The sequence below is a fragment of the Leptodactylus fuscus genome, chromosome 1 (genome assembly GCF_031893055.1).
Source record: "Leptodactylus fuscus isolate aLepFus1 chromosome 1, aLepFus1.hap2, whole genome shotgun sequence".
NCBI lineage: Eukaryota > Metazoa > Chordata > Amphibia > Anura > Leptodactylidae > Leptodactylus > Leptodactylus fuscus.
In genome coordinates this window covers 4,996,689-5,010,851 of record NC_134265.1, presented here as the reverse complement: position 1 = coordinate 5,010,851, position 14,163 = coordinate 4,996,689, and the positions used below count along the sequence as shown (strand labels likewise).

Genomic DNA, 14,163 nt, shown 5'->3' with positions numbered 1-14,163 from the left:
AAAATATTTCTGTTAGTGTAATTTAATAGGTCTCCGTGAAATGCTCTACAAATTTGTGATTTTCCTTACATGTTTTTTTTTCCTTACAAATTTTCAGGTAGAAAAGTGTCGATTTTTGTACATCTGTGCATGGTGTGGGGAATCGCTCAAGTAGATGCTAGGTAGCAGTGCAGGAAACAGGGACACAGAGACTGGGTTGCACTTAAGTTCAGTATTTATTCACTTCTTGTGCATAAACTATGTTTGTAGAGGCACATACAAACAAAACAAAAAAACTTTCTTGGCTGAGAACTAACTAAACATAAGAAACTTTTCTCCTGACTATACAGAAGCCTGGCTACCAGGCTCCCACCTTGGCAACAACAATGGGTGGCACAGTACCTGCTTTGTAGGTTTGGTCAGGAAAGGTCAGCTCTGTCAGTGTGGTGCCACACTCTTAGTCTTCACACACAGACTAATATCAGGCCTAGATTAGTCAGCTGAGCTTCCTTGTGTGAGTCTTACCAAACACCCTTTAGCTGCCTGGCTGGAATGTACCTGTTTTCCCAGAACATACCCTTCTCACATAACCCCCACACACACACACCGCCTCATTTCTGACCCCTCGGGGCGAACTCCAGACACCAAACAATAAGCTCGGGACAAAGCATCCACATTGCCTTGCAGTTTTCAGGCTCTGTGCTCCACTGTGAACCTAAAATTCTGATGTGACAAGAACCACCTAGTCACCCTGGCATTCTTATCCTTGGTCCTGCTCATCCTAGTGAGGGGCGACTGGTCGGTCACCAGACAGAACTGCCTCCCCAGCAAGCAGTACCTCAGGGCCTCTAATGCCCATTTTATGGCCAGACACTCCTTCTCCACTTTGCTGTAGTTATTTTCTGCTGGCGTGAGTTTCCTGCTCAGGTAGGTGACCAGATGTTTTTCTCCATTCACCTCCTGAGACAGGACAGCTCCCAGCCCTACTTCTGATGCGTCCATCTGGACCACAAACTCCCTCCTAAAGTTGGGTGTAATGAGGACAGGATATCCACACAAGGCCACCTTTAGCGCCTGAAAAGCACTTTCAGCCTGGTCATTCCACTAAACCATAACGAACCTTTTACTCTTTAGAAGGTCCGTCAAGGGAGCAGATACCGTGGCAAAGATGGGTATAAACTGCCTGTAATACCCAACTATGCCCAGAAATGACCTAACTTGTTTGGTGCTCAGGGGTTGAGGCCATTTCCGGATAGCGTTGACCTTGGGTTTGATTATACCACGGCCAATCACATACCCCAAATAGCGTGTCTCCTCCATCCCCTAAGCACACTTTTTGGAGTTGGCAGTCAGGCTGGCTGCTCTCAAAGAATCCACTACAGCTTGTACCTTGGCCAAATGACTCTCCCAGTCATTGCTGAAAATGATGATGTCATCCAGATATGCAGAGGCGTATTTTCTATGAGGTTTCAACACTATGACCATTAACCTTTGGAACGTGGCTGGGGCCACATGGAGCCTGAACGGTAACACGACATAGTGAAAAAGTCCCTCAGGGGTGATATAGGCAGTCTTTTCTTTAGCGCTATCTGTCAGGGGTACCTGCCAATATCCCTTAGTGAGATCAAGCATAGAGAAGTACCGGGCCCCTACCAGCCTCTCAATAAGTTCGTCCACCCGAGGCATGGGGTACGTGTCAAACTTAGACACCTCGTTTAGTTTCCTGTAGTCATTGCAGAAACGCAATGTCCCATCTGGTTTGGGAACTAAAACAATGGTTCTGGCCCATTCACTTTTGGACTCCTCAATGACTCTCAATTTTAACATTTTCTGCACCTCCCCTGAAATGGCCTGTCGGCGAGCCTCGGGGACCCGGTACGACCTCATCCGTACTTTCACATGGGTCTCAGTAACAATATCATGCTTGATTAGAGATGTATGCCCGGGGTACTCAGAGAACACATCTGTATTCATAGCTACAAACTCTTTGCACTCTTGTTGCAGTGTTTTTGTGAGGGTCTCTGATATTCCTACCCCTGCTGCTACTTCTGTAGTCCCAACTACAGCCTGTGGGGATTTCACGGGAGACAGTTTAGCTGGAGATCTTTCTGTAAGCAGACTCTCCTGGTTCCCTATAAGCAGACTCTCTTGGTTCCCTGTAAGCAGACTCTCCTGGTTCCCTGTAAACAGACTCTCCTGGTTCCCTGTAAGCAGACTCTCCTGGTTCCCTGTAAGCAGACTCTCTTGGTTCCGTGTAAGCAGACTCTCTTGGTTCCCTGTAAGCAGACTCTCCTGGTTTCCTATAAGCAGACTCTCCTGGTTTCCTGTAAGCAGACTCTCTTGGTTCCCTGTAAGCAGACTCTCCTGGTTCCCTGTAAGCAGACTCTCCTGGTTCCCTGTAAGCAGACTCTCTTGGTTCCCTGTAAGCAGACTCTCCAGGTTCCCTATAAGCAGACTCTCTTGGTTCCCTGTAAGCAGACTCTCCTGGTTCCCTGTCAGCAGACTCTCCTGGTTTCCTATAAGCAGACTCTCCTGGTTCCCTATAAGCAGACGCTCCTGGTTTCCTATAAGCAGACTCTCCTGGTTTCCTATAAGCAGACTCTCCTGGTTCCCTGTCAGCAGACTCTCCTGGTTTCCTATAAGCAGACTCTCCTGGTTCCCTATAAGCAGACGCTCCTGGTTCCCTGTAAGCAGACTCTCCTGGTTCCCTATAAGCAGACTCTCCTGGTTCCCTGTAAGCAGACTCTCCTGGTTCCCTGTAAGCAGACTCCTGGTTCCCTGTAAGCAGACTCTCCTGGTTCCCTGTAAGCAGACTCTCTTGGTTCCCTGTCAGCAGACTCTTCTGGTTCCCTATAAGCAGACTCTCTTGGTTCCCTGTAAGCAGACTCTCCTGGTTCCCTATAAGCAGACTCTCTTGGTTCCCTGTAAGCAGACTCTCCTGGTTCCCTGTCAGCAGACTCTTCTGGTTCCCTGTAAGCAGACTCTCCTGGTTCCCTGTAAGCAGACTCCCCTGGTTCCCTATAAGCAGACTCTCCTGGTTCCCTATAAGCAGACTCTCCCGGTTCCCTATAAGCAGACTCTCTTGGTTCCCTGTAAGCAGACTCTCCTGGTTCCCTGTAAGCAGACTCTCCTGGTTCCCTATAAGCAGACTCTCTTGGTTCCCTGTAAGCAGACTCTCCTGGTTCCCTGTAAGCAGACTCTCCCGGTTCCCTGTAAGCAGACTCTCCTGGTTCCCTGTAAGCAGACTCCTGGTTCCCTGTAAGCAGACTCTCCTGGTTCCCTGTAAGCAGACTCTCCCGGTTCCCTGTAAGCAGACTCTCTTGGTTCCCTGTAAGCAGACTCTCCTGGTTCCCTGTAAGCAGACTCCTGGTTCCCTGTAAGCAGACTCTCTTGGTTCCCTGTAAGCAGACTCTCCTGGTTCCCTGTAAGCAGACTCTCCTGGTTCCCTGTAAGCAGACTCTCTTGGTTCCCTGTAAGCAGACTCTCCTGGTTCCCTGTAAGCAGACTCTCCCGGTTCCCTGTAAGCAGACTCTCCCGGTTCCCTGTAAGCAGACTCTCTTGGTTCCCTGTAAGCAGACTCTCCTGGTTCCCTGTAAGCAGACTCCTGGTTCCCTGTAAGCAGACTCTCCTGGTTCCCTGTAAGCAGACTCTCTTGGTTCCCTGTCAGCAGACTCTTCTGGTTCCCTATAAGCAGACTCTCTTGGTTCCCTGTAAGCAGACTCTCTTGGTTCCCTATAAGCAGACTCTCCTGGTTCCCTATAAGCAGACTCTCTTGGTTCCCTGTAAGCAGACTCTCCTGGTTCCCTGTCAGCAGACTCTCGTGGTTCCCTGTAAGCAGACTCTCCTGGTTCCCTGTAAGCAGACTCTCCTGGTTCCCTATAAGCAGACTCTCCTGGTTCCCTGTAAGCAGACTTTCCTGGTTCCCTGTAAGCAGACTTTCCTGGTTCCCTGTAAGCAGACTCTCTTGGTTCCCTGTCAGCAGACTCTTCTGGTTCCCTGTAAGCAGACTCTTCTGGTTCCCTGTAAGCAGACTCTCCTGGTTCCCTATAAGCAGACTCTCTTGGTTCCCTGTAAGCAGACTCTCCTGGTTCCCTGTCAGCAGACTCTTCTGGTTCCCTGTAAGCAGACTCTCCTGCTTCCCTGTAAGCAGACTCTCCTGGTTCCCTGTAAGCAGACTCTCCTGGTTCCCTATAAGCAGACTCTCCTGGTTCCCTGTAAGCAGACTTTCCTGGTTCCCTGTAAGCAGACTCTCTTGGTTCCCTGTCAGCAGACTCTCCTGGTTCCCTGTCAGCAGACTCTCTTGGTTCCCTGTCAGCAGACTCTCCTGGTTCCCTGTAAGCAGACTCTCCTGGTTCCCTATAAGCAGACTCTCTTGGTTCCCTGTAAGCAGACTCTCCTGGTTCCCTGTCAGCAGACTCTTCTGGTTCCCTGTAAGCAGACTCTCCTGGTTCCCTGTAAGCAGACTCTCCTGGTTCCCTGTAAGCAGACTCTCCTGGTTCCCTGTAAGCAGACTCTCCTGGTTCCCTATAAGCAGACTCTCCTGGTTCCCTGTAAGCAGACTTTCCTGGTTCCCTGTAAGCAGACTCTCTTGGTTCCCTGTCAGCAGACTCTCCTGGTTCCCTGTCAGCAGACTCTCTTGGTTCCCTGTCAGCAGACTCTTCTGGTTCCCTGTAAGCAGACTCTCCTGGTTCCCTATAAGCAGACTCTCTTGGTTCCCTGTAAGCAGACTCTCCTGGTTCCCTGTCAGCAGACTCTTCTGGTTCCCTGTAAGCAGACTCTCCTGGTTCCCTGTAAGCAGACTCTCCTGGTTCCCTATAAGCAGACTCTCCTGGTTCCCTGTAAGCAGACTTTCCTGGTTCCCTGTAAGCAGACTCTCTTGGTTCCCTGTCAGCAGACTCTTCTGGTTCCCTATAAGCAGACTCTCTTGGTTCCCTGTAAGCAGACTCTCTTGGTTCCCTATAAGCAGACTCTCCTGGTTCCCTATAAGCAGACTCTCTTGGTTCCCTGTAAGCAGACTCTCCTGGTTCCCTGTCAGCAGACTCTCGTGGTTCCCTGTAAGCAGACTCTCCTGGTTCCCTGTAAGCAGACTCTCCTGGTTCCCTATAAGCAGACTCTCCTGGTTCCCTGTAAGCAGACTTTCCTGGTTCCCTGTAAGCAGACTTTCCTGGTTCCCTGTAAGCAGACTCTCTTGGTTCCCTGTCAGCAGACTCTTCTGGTTCCCTGTAAGCAGACTCTTCTGGTTCCCTGTAAGCAGACTCTCCTGGTTCCCTATAAGCAGACTCTCTTGGTTCCCTGTAAGCAGACTCTCCTGGTTCCCTGTCAGCAGACTCTTCTGGTTCCCTGTAAGCAGACTCTCCTGCTTCCCTGTAAGCAGACTCTCCTGGTTCCCTGTAAGCAGACTCTCCTGGTTCCCTATAAGCAGACTCTCCTGGTTCCCTGTAAGCAGACTTTCCTGGTTCCCTGTAAGCAGACTCTCTTGGTTCCCTGTCAGCAGACTCTCCTGGTTCCCTGTCAGCAGACTCTCTTGGTTCCCTGTCAGCAGACTCTCCTGGTTCCCTGTAAGCAGACTCTCCTGGTTCCCTATAAGCAGACTCTCTTGGTTCCCTGTAAGCAGACTCTCCTGGTTCCCTGTCAGCAGACTCTTCTGGTTCCCTGTAAGCAGACTCTCCTGGTTCCCTGTAAGCAGACTCTCCTGGTTCCCTGTAAGCAGACTCTCCTGGTTCCCTGTAAGCAGACTCTCCTGGTTCCCTATAAGCAGACTCTCCTGGTTCCCTGTAAGCAGACTTTCCTGGTTCCCTGTAAGCAGACTCTCTTGGTTCCCTGTCAGCAGACTCTCCTGGTTCCCTGTCAGCAGACTCTCTTGGTTCCCTGTCAGCAGACTCTTCTGGTTCCCTGTAAGCAGACTCTCCTGGTTCCCTATAAGCAGACTCTCTTGGTTCCCTGTAAGCAGACTCTCCTGGTTCCCTGTCAGCAGACTCTTCTGGTTCCCTGTAAGCAGACTCTCCTGGTTCCCTGTAAGCAGACTCTCCTGGTTCCCTATAAGCAGACTCTCCTGGTTCCCTGTAAGCAGACTTTCCTGGTTCCCTGTAAGCAGACTCTCTTGGTTCCCTGTCAGCAGACTCTCCTGGTTCCCTGTAAGCAGACTCTCTCTGTCTTTCCACGCCTTTAGCAGGTTACATGATACCTGTTCAGGTTTTCTCCTACCTGGCTGATGAACCTTGTAGTTCACTTCCCCTATCTTTTCCATTACCTCATAGGGGCCCTGCCATTTGGCAAGAAACTTACTCTCCACTGTGGGAATGAGTACAAGTACTCTTGTCCCCGGGTTTAAAGGTCCTTACCCTTGCCGACCTATTGTAAACATGGCTCTGAGCCTTTTGGGCCTCCTGCAGATGTTCACTAACCATGGGCATGACTGCCGCTATCCTGTCCTGCATACCAGCAATATGTTCAGTAACACTTTTGTGGGTGGGTGGGTTCTTGCTCCCACGTCTCTTTGGTGATGTCCAACAGACCCCTAGGATGTCTGCTGTAAACCAACTCAAAAGGAGAAAACCCAGTGGAAGCCTGCGGTACCTCACGGATGACAAACATCACATAGGGTAACAGAACACCCCAGTCTCTTCCATCCTTGCTCACCATCTTTTTCAGTATATTTTTTAAGGTTTTGTTAAACCGTTCTACTAACCCGTCTGTTGGGGATGGTAAACAGATGGACGCAACTGTCTGATATTAAAGAGTTTACACAATTCCCTGGTGACTTTAGACATGAACGGGGTCCCCTGATCTGTGAGGATCTCCTTGGGTAGTCCCACTCGGCAAAACATGGCAAACAACTCTTTGGCTATCAACTTTGCCAACGTGTGCCGTAGAGGGATGGCTTCAGGATATCGGGTAGCATAGTCCATGACTACCAGAATATGTTGATGCCTCGAGCGGACTTAACCAAAGGACCTACCAAGTCCAGGGCAATCTTTTCAAAGGGCACCTCAATAATGGACAGAGGTACCAGGGGGCTTCGAAAATGTGCCATGGGCGCATGCAACTGATACTCTGGACATGTTTCACAAAACACTTTAATCTCATGATATACCCCCGGCCAATAAAAATGCTGCAATATGCGGTCCAGCGTTTTTGTGGCACGTAGGTGACCCCCTAGCACATGTTTATGTGCCAACTCCAGCACCGTCCGGTGATAAGGCTGGGGTACCAGTAATTGCTCTAAGGTCTCGCCTCGCACCCTGTCAACTTGGTATAACAGCGCCTGTAAAGAGTGGGATCCTGGTGTTGTGCAGTACCAAAGTTATCATGAGACACTTTCAAATCTGAAACCTGAAGTTCAGTACCAGCCTCCTCGGCTTCGCCTGCCTTTACCTCTAGGGGAGACATAGAGCCACAATCCTCTTTTAACATGCTCATGCCTATGGCAGGAACCGTAGAGTCCTGGTCATTAGGTTCAGGCTCAAGGACTTGACCAGACAACACTTGTGGTATTCTTGGGGCTGTATCCTCTGACCCTTGCTTTCCCCGCCACCAAGTCTAAAATAGGGGAAAGTCCTGTCCCAGAATGATGTCATGGGGCAAGTTCTTAACAACCCCTTCCTCATGTCGGCTCTCTCCACAGGGGATCTGGATGGAGATAATCATGGTTGGGTAGCCCCTTATATCTCCATGTATGCACAGGACCCAACTGTGCATCTAGTGATAGTCCCGTGGTCAACACAAGTCCCATTAACAAGGATCACCAGACTGCCAGAATCCAGTAGTGCCACCACTAAGCACCCAGCTACGGTCACTTGGCACAGGTCGCACTCATCAACAGTGTCTGGGGTGGCAGCAGTGTAAATAGGTGCAGCATAGAGAGACACTGGGAAGGATGCTGGGAACTGTCAGAGTCACAGGAGAGAGAAGTATTTGTTATTCTTAATCACCTCCCCCGGCCTACTGGCCTTTCTATTATGTATCCTTGGGGTCATTCCATGTCAAGTGAACCAATGATTTTTACCTCTATATTTTTAATTCTTTTGAGATTTTGTTATTTGGTAAATAATAAAAAATAATGTCAGAGAATGCAAAATGTTAAGTAAAAAAAAATCTAGAAATTTTTTTGAATTTTTAATTGATTTTCAAAGTTCAGAAAAATTGCGAATTTCTGTGTTGCTGCCTTTACATTTCTCCTCATAACTCAGGCTAGAAAAAAGATAGAGAAACAAAACAAACGCCGTTCTACTCAGAACTGTCCGGGCTTTCATCAGATCACAAGAGTATCTTTGTTAATATTTTAATCATGCGAACACAAACGCAAAAATTTAAAAACGCATTAAAAAAACAAAAACAAACAAAAACGTTTCATTTAAACATTTTCAAAAATGCACATGTGCCTGCTCTGCTCCGAGCCACATCTGTACCAAAATTCAAGTTGGGATCGCGATGGGATCCTATTTTAAAGTGTAACTATTACAGTGTCGATTCAAAAATCTTGAATTCACATCTATTCAGCCTGTGGTCTAAAAGTGTGGGGTCTATAGTCACCAAATAATCCAGGATTTTTAGATATTACTGTATTTTTTTATTATGTTACAGCTTAGGGGGCGTTCACACTACCGTTGGTGTCCGCTCAGCAGTGTCCATGGTTATTGTCCGTACAAGATTTTAGCAGCAGACACTCGCTGGTTCATTTGCAATTTCTATTCATTTCAATGGGATTTTATCTTGAGTCCTTAAGTGTCGGTTTACAGCCATGTCCGTTTTTTCAAGCGGACAAAAAAAAAAAGATCCTACATGCAGGACTTTTATGTCCGTTCGAAAAAAAAACTGATAAGTGTCCGTTTTTTTGAGTTTTTTTTTTTTTTTTTTTTTTTAACATTGAGGTCTATGGGCAACATATAGCCATCAGTTACTGTCCGTTTGTGTCTGTTATGATAGGTGTCCGTTTTTGTTTTTTAACAGACACCAACGGTAGTGTGAACCCTGCCTTAGAAGCAGGAGAGGACAGAGGAGAAAGCTTTGTTAGGGCTCAACCTGAGAATGAACAGGGGTAGACAGTGAATGTAGAGCAGATGACAGGCCGCAGATCTGTCCCCCGCAGAGTCAGGACGTCAGACAGAGCTTCAGAACTTTCATGTCCTGACTACGAAGAGGAGGAGGGTTTGTTACAACATCGGTTACAGGAAGAACCCATCAGAGGGACTCAGCAATCCCACACGGTCATTCCATGGAATGAAACAGAAATAAAAACAAGGATTTTTTCATTCAGCAATGACAGTGAAGTCCATGAAGTGTTAGAAGGCGGCACAAGATTGGCAATGGATGACGTGACCAGTTCTGTGACCTGTGAATATGATTGGTGCTGATGGCAGCGGCTACTGGATTCTCCAAAGATTGTGAAAATGAAGACATAGAATTGACTTTTTTTGCATCCTTCTGGTCCAGCACCATCCTTTGTGTATCCAAGAAAACCAGACATTTTAAAGCTTAGCAAAAATCAGATATTAAAGGGATTCAATAGATGTGAGCGAACAGTGAAATATTCGATATTCGTTTCGAATAGCCCCTCAATATTCGACTATTCGAATGAATATCGAATCCCATTATAGTCTATGGCGAAAAAATATTCGTTTAAGGGAAACCAAAATTTGACTAAGGAGAGTCACCAAGTCCACTATGACACCTCAGCAAATGATGCCAACACCTTTGGCATGCAACTGGGACAGCAGGGGAAGCATGTCCGGGGGCATCTAACATGCCCAAGTCACTGTATTACGCAACTAATAATGCGGGAGCTGACTTTTTCCCATAGGAATGCATTGACAAGCGTTGATTGGCCAAATGCCATACAGTGAACAGCATTCGGCCAATCAACGCTGGTTCTGCCGGAGGAGGCGGAGTCTAAGATCGGTCCACAGCAGTCTCCATTGTGGTCCGCTCTCAGGTGTAGCCGAGTTGAGCGCACAGCTTTACTACATCCCAGATATAGCAGAGTTGAGCGCACAGCTCTGAGATGTAGCAGAGCTGTGCACTCAACTCGGCTACACCTGAAACCGGACCACAATGGAGACTGCTGTGTACCGATCTTAGACTCCGCCTCCTCGCAGATGAGCCTCTGGCAGAACCAGCGTTGATTGGCCAATGCTGTACACTGTATGGCATTCAGCCAATCAATGCTGGTCAATGCATTCCTATGAGAAAAAGTCAGCTCCCGCATAACACAAACTGCCAGGGATCCCGACTAGCATATAATGGGCTGCCACGTGATGTGCTTGCAGGTGAAGTTTGAAAGTGATGAGACCTTGCCAGCCAGAGCTAATTGTGAGAGTAAGTTCAATGCAAACACATCGTGGCAGCGCACCATATGCTAGTCGGGATCGCTGGCAGCTTGCGGTATGCGGGAGCTGACTTTTTCCCATAGGAATGCATTGACGGTACTCTTGCATGTATCTTGGGCTGGCAAGGAAGGTATATAGAGCCCCAAAGAGCTGTGTGAGTAACATTCCCACCTAAATAAAGCTAATTCCTAGCTAACCCTGCCTGTACATCTATTCCTGTCTAGTTCACAGTCTCATATGAACCGAATCTGAAATCCACTATTTGTATGAATTGGAGGTCACCTGATTTAGCTAGCCAATTACTTTTTGTGATTTTTTTTTCCCGATGCCTACGTTTTCCTACCTCCTTTCCCGCCTCCCTTGCACTGTTATTGGTGCAAAAAAGTGCCAGGGAAGGTGGGAGGGGAAACAAATTTTTAGTGCGTTTGCCACGTGGTATTCGATTGGAATTGAATACCTCGAACAGCCTGATTTTCGATCGAATACCAATTCAATCGAACGCTGTTCGCTCATCTCTAGGATTCAATTATTAAAATGACATTTTTTTTCTCCCTTCTTCCAGCGCTGGCTTCAAACTTCTGGGCATGCGCAGTCGGCTCTGCTGTCAACCTCGGGCAGAGTCAACTGCGCATGCCCGCAGCAATTTTCCTGTGGCCGCTTACAGAGTAAACTGATGTAAGCGGTCACAAGAAAATGGCCGCTGGCATGCGCAGTCGGCTCTGCCCGAGGCCCAGAAGTTTGTAACCATGTGTTAGGGAGTAAAAATGTCATTTTAATGATTGAATCCCTTTAACTCAGGTGGAGCCGAACACCATGACAGGCCGGACATACTCTGACACATTGCTAGTGAGCGCTAATGGACATTTCACTCACTAGAAGGGACAAATTGATGATAAAAGGCCAGTAGTGTAATAACATCCTATTATGTGTTTGATTAGTTCATATCTTATAGAATGAGGATGTAACTACTGGACTATTCTTCTTAATAAATGACATGTTTCTAAATTGTTCCATGTAGAAATAGGTGTTAGAAATATTGGTACTTTTAATCTTGTTAACATCTAATTAGGGTGAGATTGTAATTAGAAAATCCCGCTTGAGGATGTGATCAGCTTTTTTCTTTTGGTTTGTTCAATGCATTCAGGTTGACAATGCTTAACAAGTTGTGTTCTGATGATAAGATGTATTTATTCTGGCACATACGGGATTTGTTTTTTATGTTTCTTTATTGTTGCATGTAAATGTTGAATTCAGCAAGAAAAAGAAGAAAATAAAATCAGATGATTCAAGGTTTAAAAAAAATATATGTATAAAAAAAAAAATTGATCCCAATTTGGTCCCAAGATGAATTCCTGTACAAGTATAACCAAGAACACAAGTAACACACATGCATTTTTTCACAATTTTGAAACATACGATTTTTTTCACAACTGCGCATCGAAATTTTGAATTAAATTTCTCCACAACAAAATATAAAGAAACATCGTCTTGTGACCCAAATGAAAGCTGGTGCCGTTCTGAGAAAAATGCTGCCTCTCCCAACTCTTTATTTTAATTCTAGCCCGAGATATGATTAAAAAAAAACAAATGTAAAGCCATACCAGGCCAAAATTTACGCTTTTTCCAAACTTTAAAAGTCTGTAAAAAATTAACTGATGAAGAAAAAAAATTCAAAACTTATTTGTAATTAACTTATGTTGTATTTAATAAAAAAAAAAAAAAAATCTAAAGACGTCAGGTAAAAAAAAAAGAATTCATATTTGGATCACTTGATATGGAATGACCCCGCTATTATGGTGCTACGGGGTCGATACTGAACATGAAGATAACTCCTCTCCTGTGTGAATTCTTTGATTTTCAGTAAGAATTTTTTCAATAGAAACAAAAACAAAAATTAGTCCAGAGATCACCCATTAATTTCTTCTTTGCATAATCCTCACTTTTTCTTCGGAGAATTTTTTCAGCCTAACAACATTTTGCACATTCTGATTTCTTGATACAGCCTTTGCCTCATTCCGTTCAGGAAAATGGTTATGCTCCTGTGTGACTTCTCTGATGTTTAACAAGATACAGTTTCTGAGCAAAACATTTCCTGCATTCTGAACATGTAAATGGCTTCTCTCCTGTGTGAGTTATTTGATGAATAGTAAGATGAGCTTTAGCAGTGAAACATTTCCCACATTTTGAACATGAATATGGCTTCTCCCCTGTGTGAGTTCTTTGATGAATAGTAAGATAAGCTTTAGCAGTGAAACATTTCCCACATTTTGAACATGAATATGGCTTCTCCCCTGTGTGAGTTCTTTGATGTAAAGTAAGATCTGATTTTTTTATAAAACCTTTACCACATTCAGAGCATACAAATGGCTTCTCTCCTGTATGTCTTCTCCAATGTTCAAGAAGATTTGATTTTGTTGTATAACACTTTCCACATTCTGTACATGAATATGGCTTCTCCCCTGTGTGAGATCTCTGATGTGCAATAAACGTTGTTTTATGAATATAACATTTACCACATTCTGTACATGAATATGGCTTCTCTCCTGTGTGAGTTCTCTGATGTACAAGAAGACGTGATTTAAAAACAAAACGTCTGCCACATTCTGAGCACAAAAATGGCTTCTCCTCTTTGTGTATTTTCTGATGTTGAGCAAGAGTGGTTTTTGACTTAAAACACTTTCCACATTCAGAACATGAATACGGCTTCTCCCCTGTGTGAATTCTTTGATGTGCTGTAAGAAGTTGTTCATTGGTAAAACATTTACCAAACTCAGAGCATACAAATGATTTCTCGACAGTGTGTTTTCTCCAATGTTGAAGAAGATTAAATTTCGACTTATAATGCTTCCCACATTCTGAACATGAATATGGCTTCGCACCTGTGTGAATTTTTTGATGTTCATTAAAAGATGATTTATAGCTAAAACTTTTACCACATTGTGGACATGAATATGGCTTCTCACCTGTGTGAACTTTTTGATGTACATTAAGAAATGATTTAGTTCTAAAACTTTTACCACATTCTGGACATGAATATGGCTTCTCACCTGTGTGAATTTTTTGATGTTCATTAAGATATGATTTAGTTCTAAAACTTTTACCACATTGTGAACACGAAAATGGCTTCTCCCCTGTGTGAGTTCTCTGATGCCTTACAAGTCCTGATTTAGTAGGAAAACATTTGCCACATTCTGAACACGAAAACCGCTTCTTCCCTGTGTGAGTTCTCATAGTCTGTGATGAACCAGATGATAGATCTTTTGTCTGAAGGGCTGGATCTTGTGTGATACCATGATCCTCTGCTTTATAATCTGTAGATATCAGATGTCCCTCTGAGCTCCTGGTACAGTCATCTGAGAAGAAGAAAACTGATTTTACAAATTTTACATCATAAACCGAAATGTATAGAATTACCAAGCGTGGCCGCGCTAATTAAGAATTAGGTACATATGAGAATCCACATACAAGTCCTTGTGGACTCCAGAAATAGGTCAACTTGTCTTACGCCTTTTTTGGTACGTAATCAAGCTATGTATACCGAAAAACGTGGGGCAGCGTCTATGGCTTACGACTCAAAGGTCGAAAGATATCACAGGACAGTGATGTATCAAAATAATAATTTTAAATAAACCTTTTTTATTTTGATACATCAGCGTACCAGAACTTATTTTTACTGAAGGGAGCGCGCTATTGGTGTTTCTTGGGGGTATATCCCTCAATCACTGTCCTGTGAAATTTTACATCATATAAGGGAATGTCTCACCAGGGTTCAGTTCACCTACATGCAAAGGTTTTTCTCCCTAAAAAAAATCTGGATTTTCATTGCTGAGATATTCTTTGATTTCACTGAGAGGCCGTG

At 45.2% G+C, this 14,163-nt stretch overlaps 1 pseudogene; it reads right to left on the bottom strand.

The window, feature by feature from the left end:
- The window catches only part of LOC142192831 (uncharacterized), a 319,569-nt pseudogene that overhangs the window by 299,847 nt on the left and 5,559 nt on the right, over positions 1 to 14,163 (bottom strand).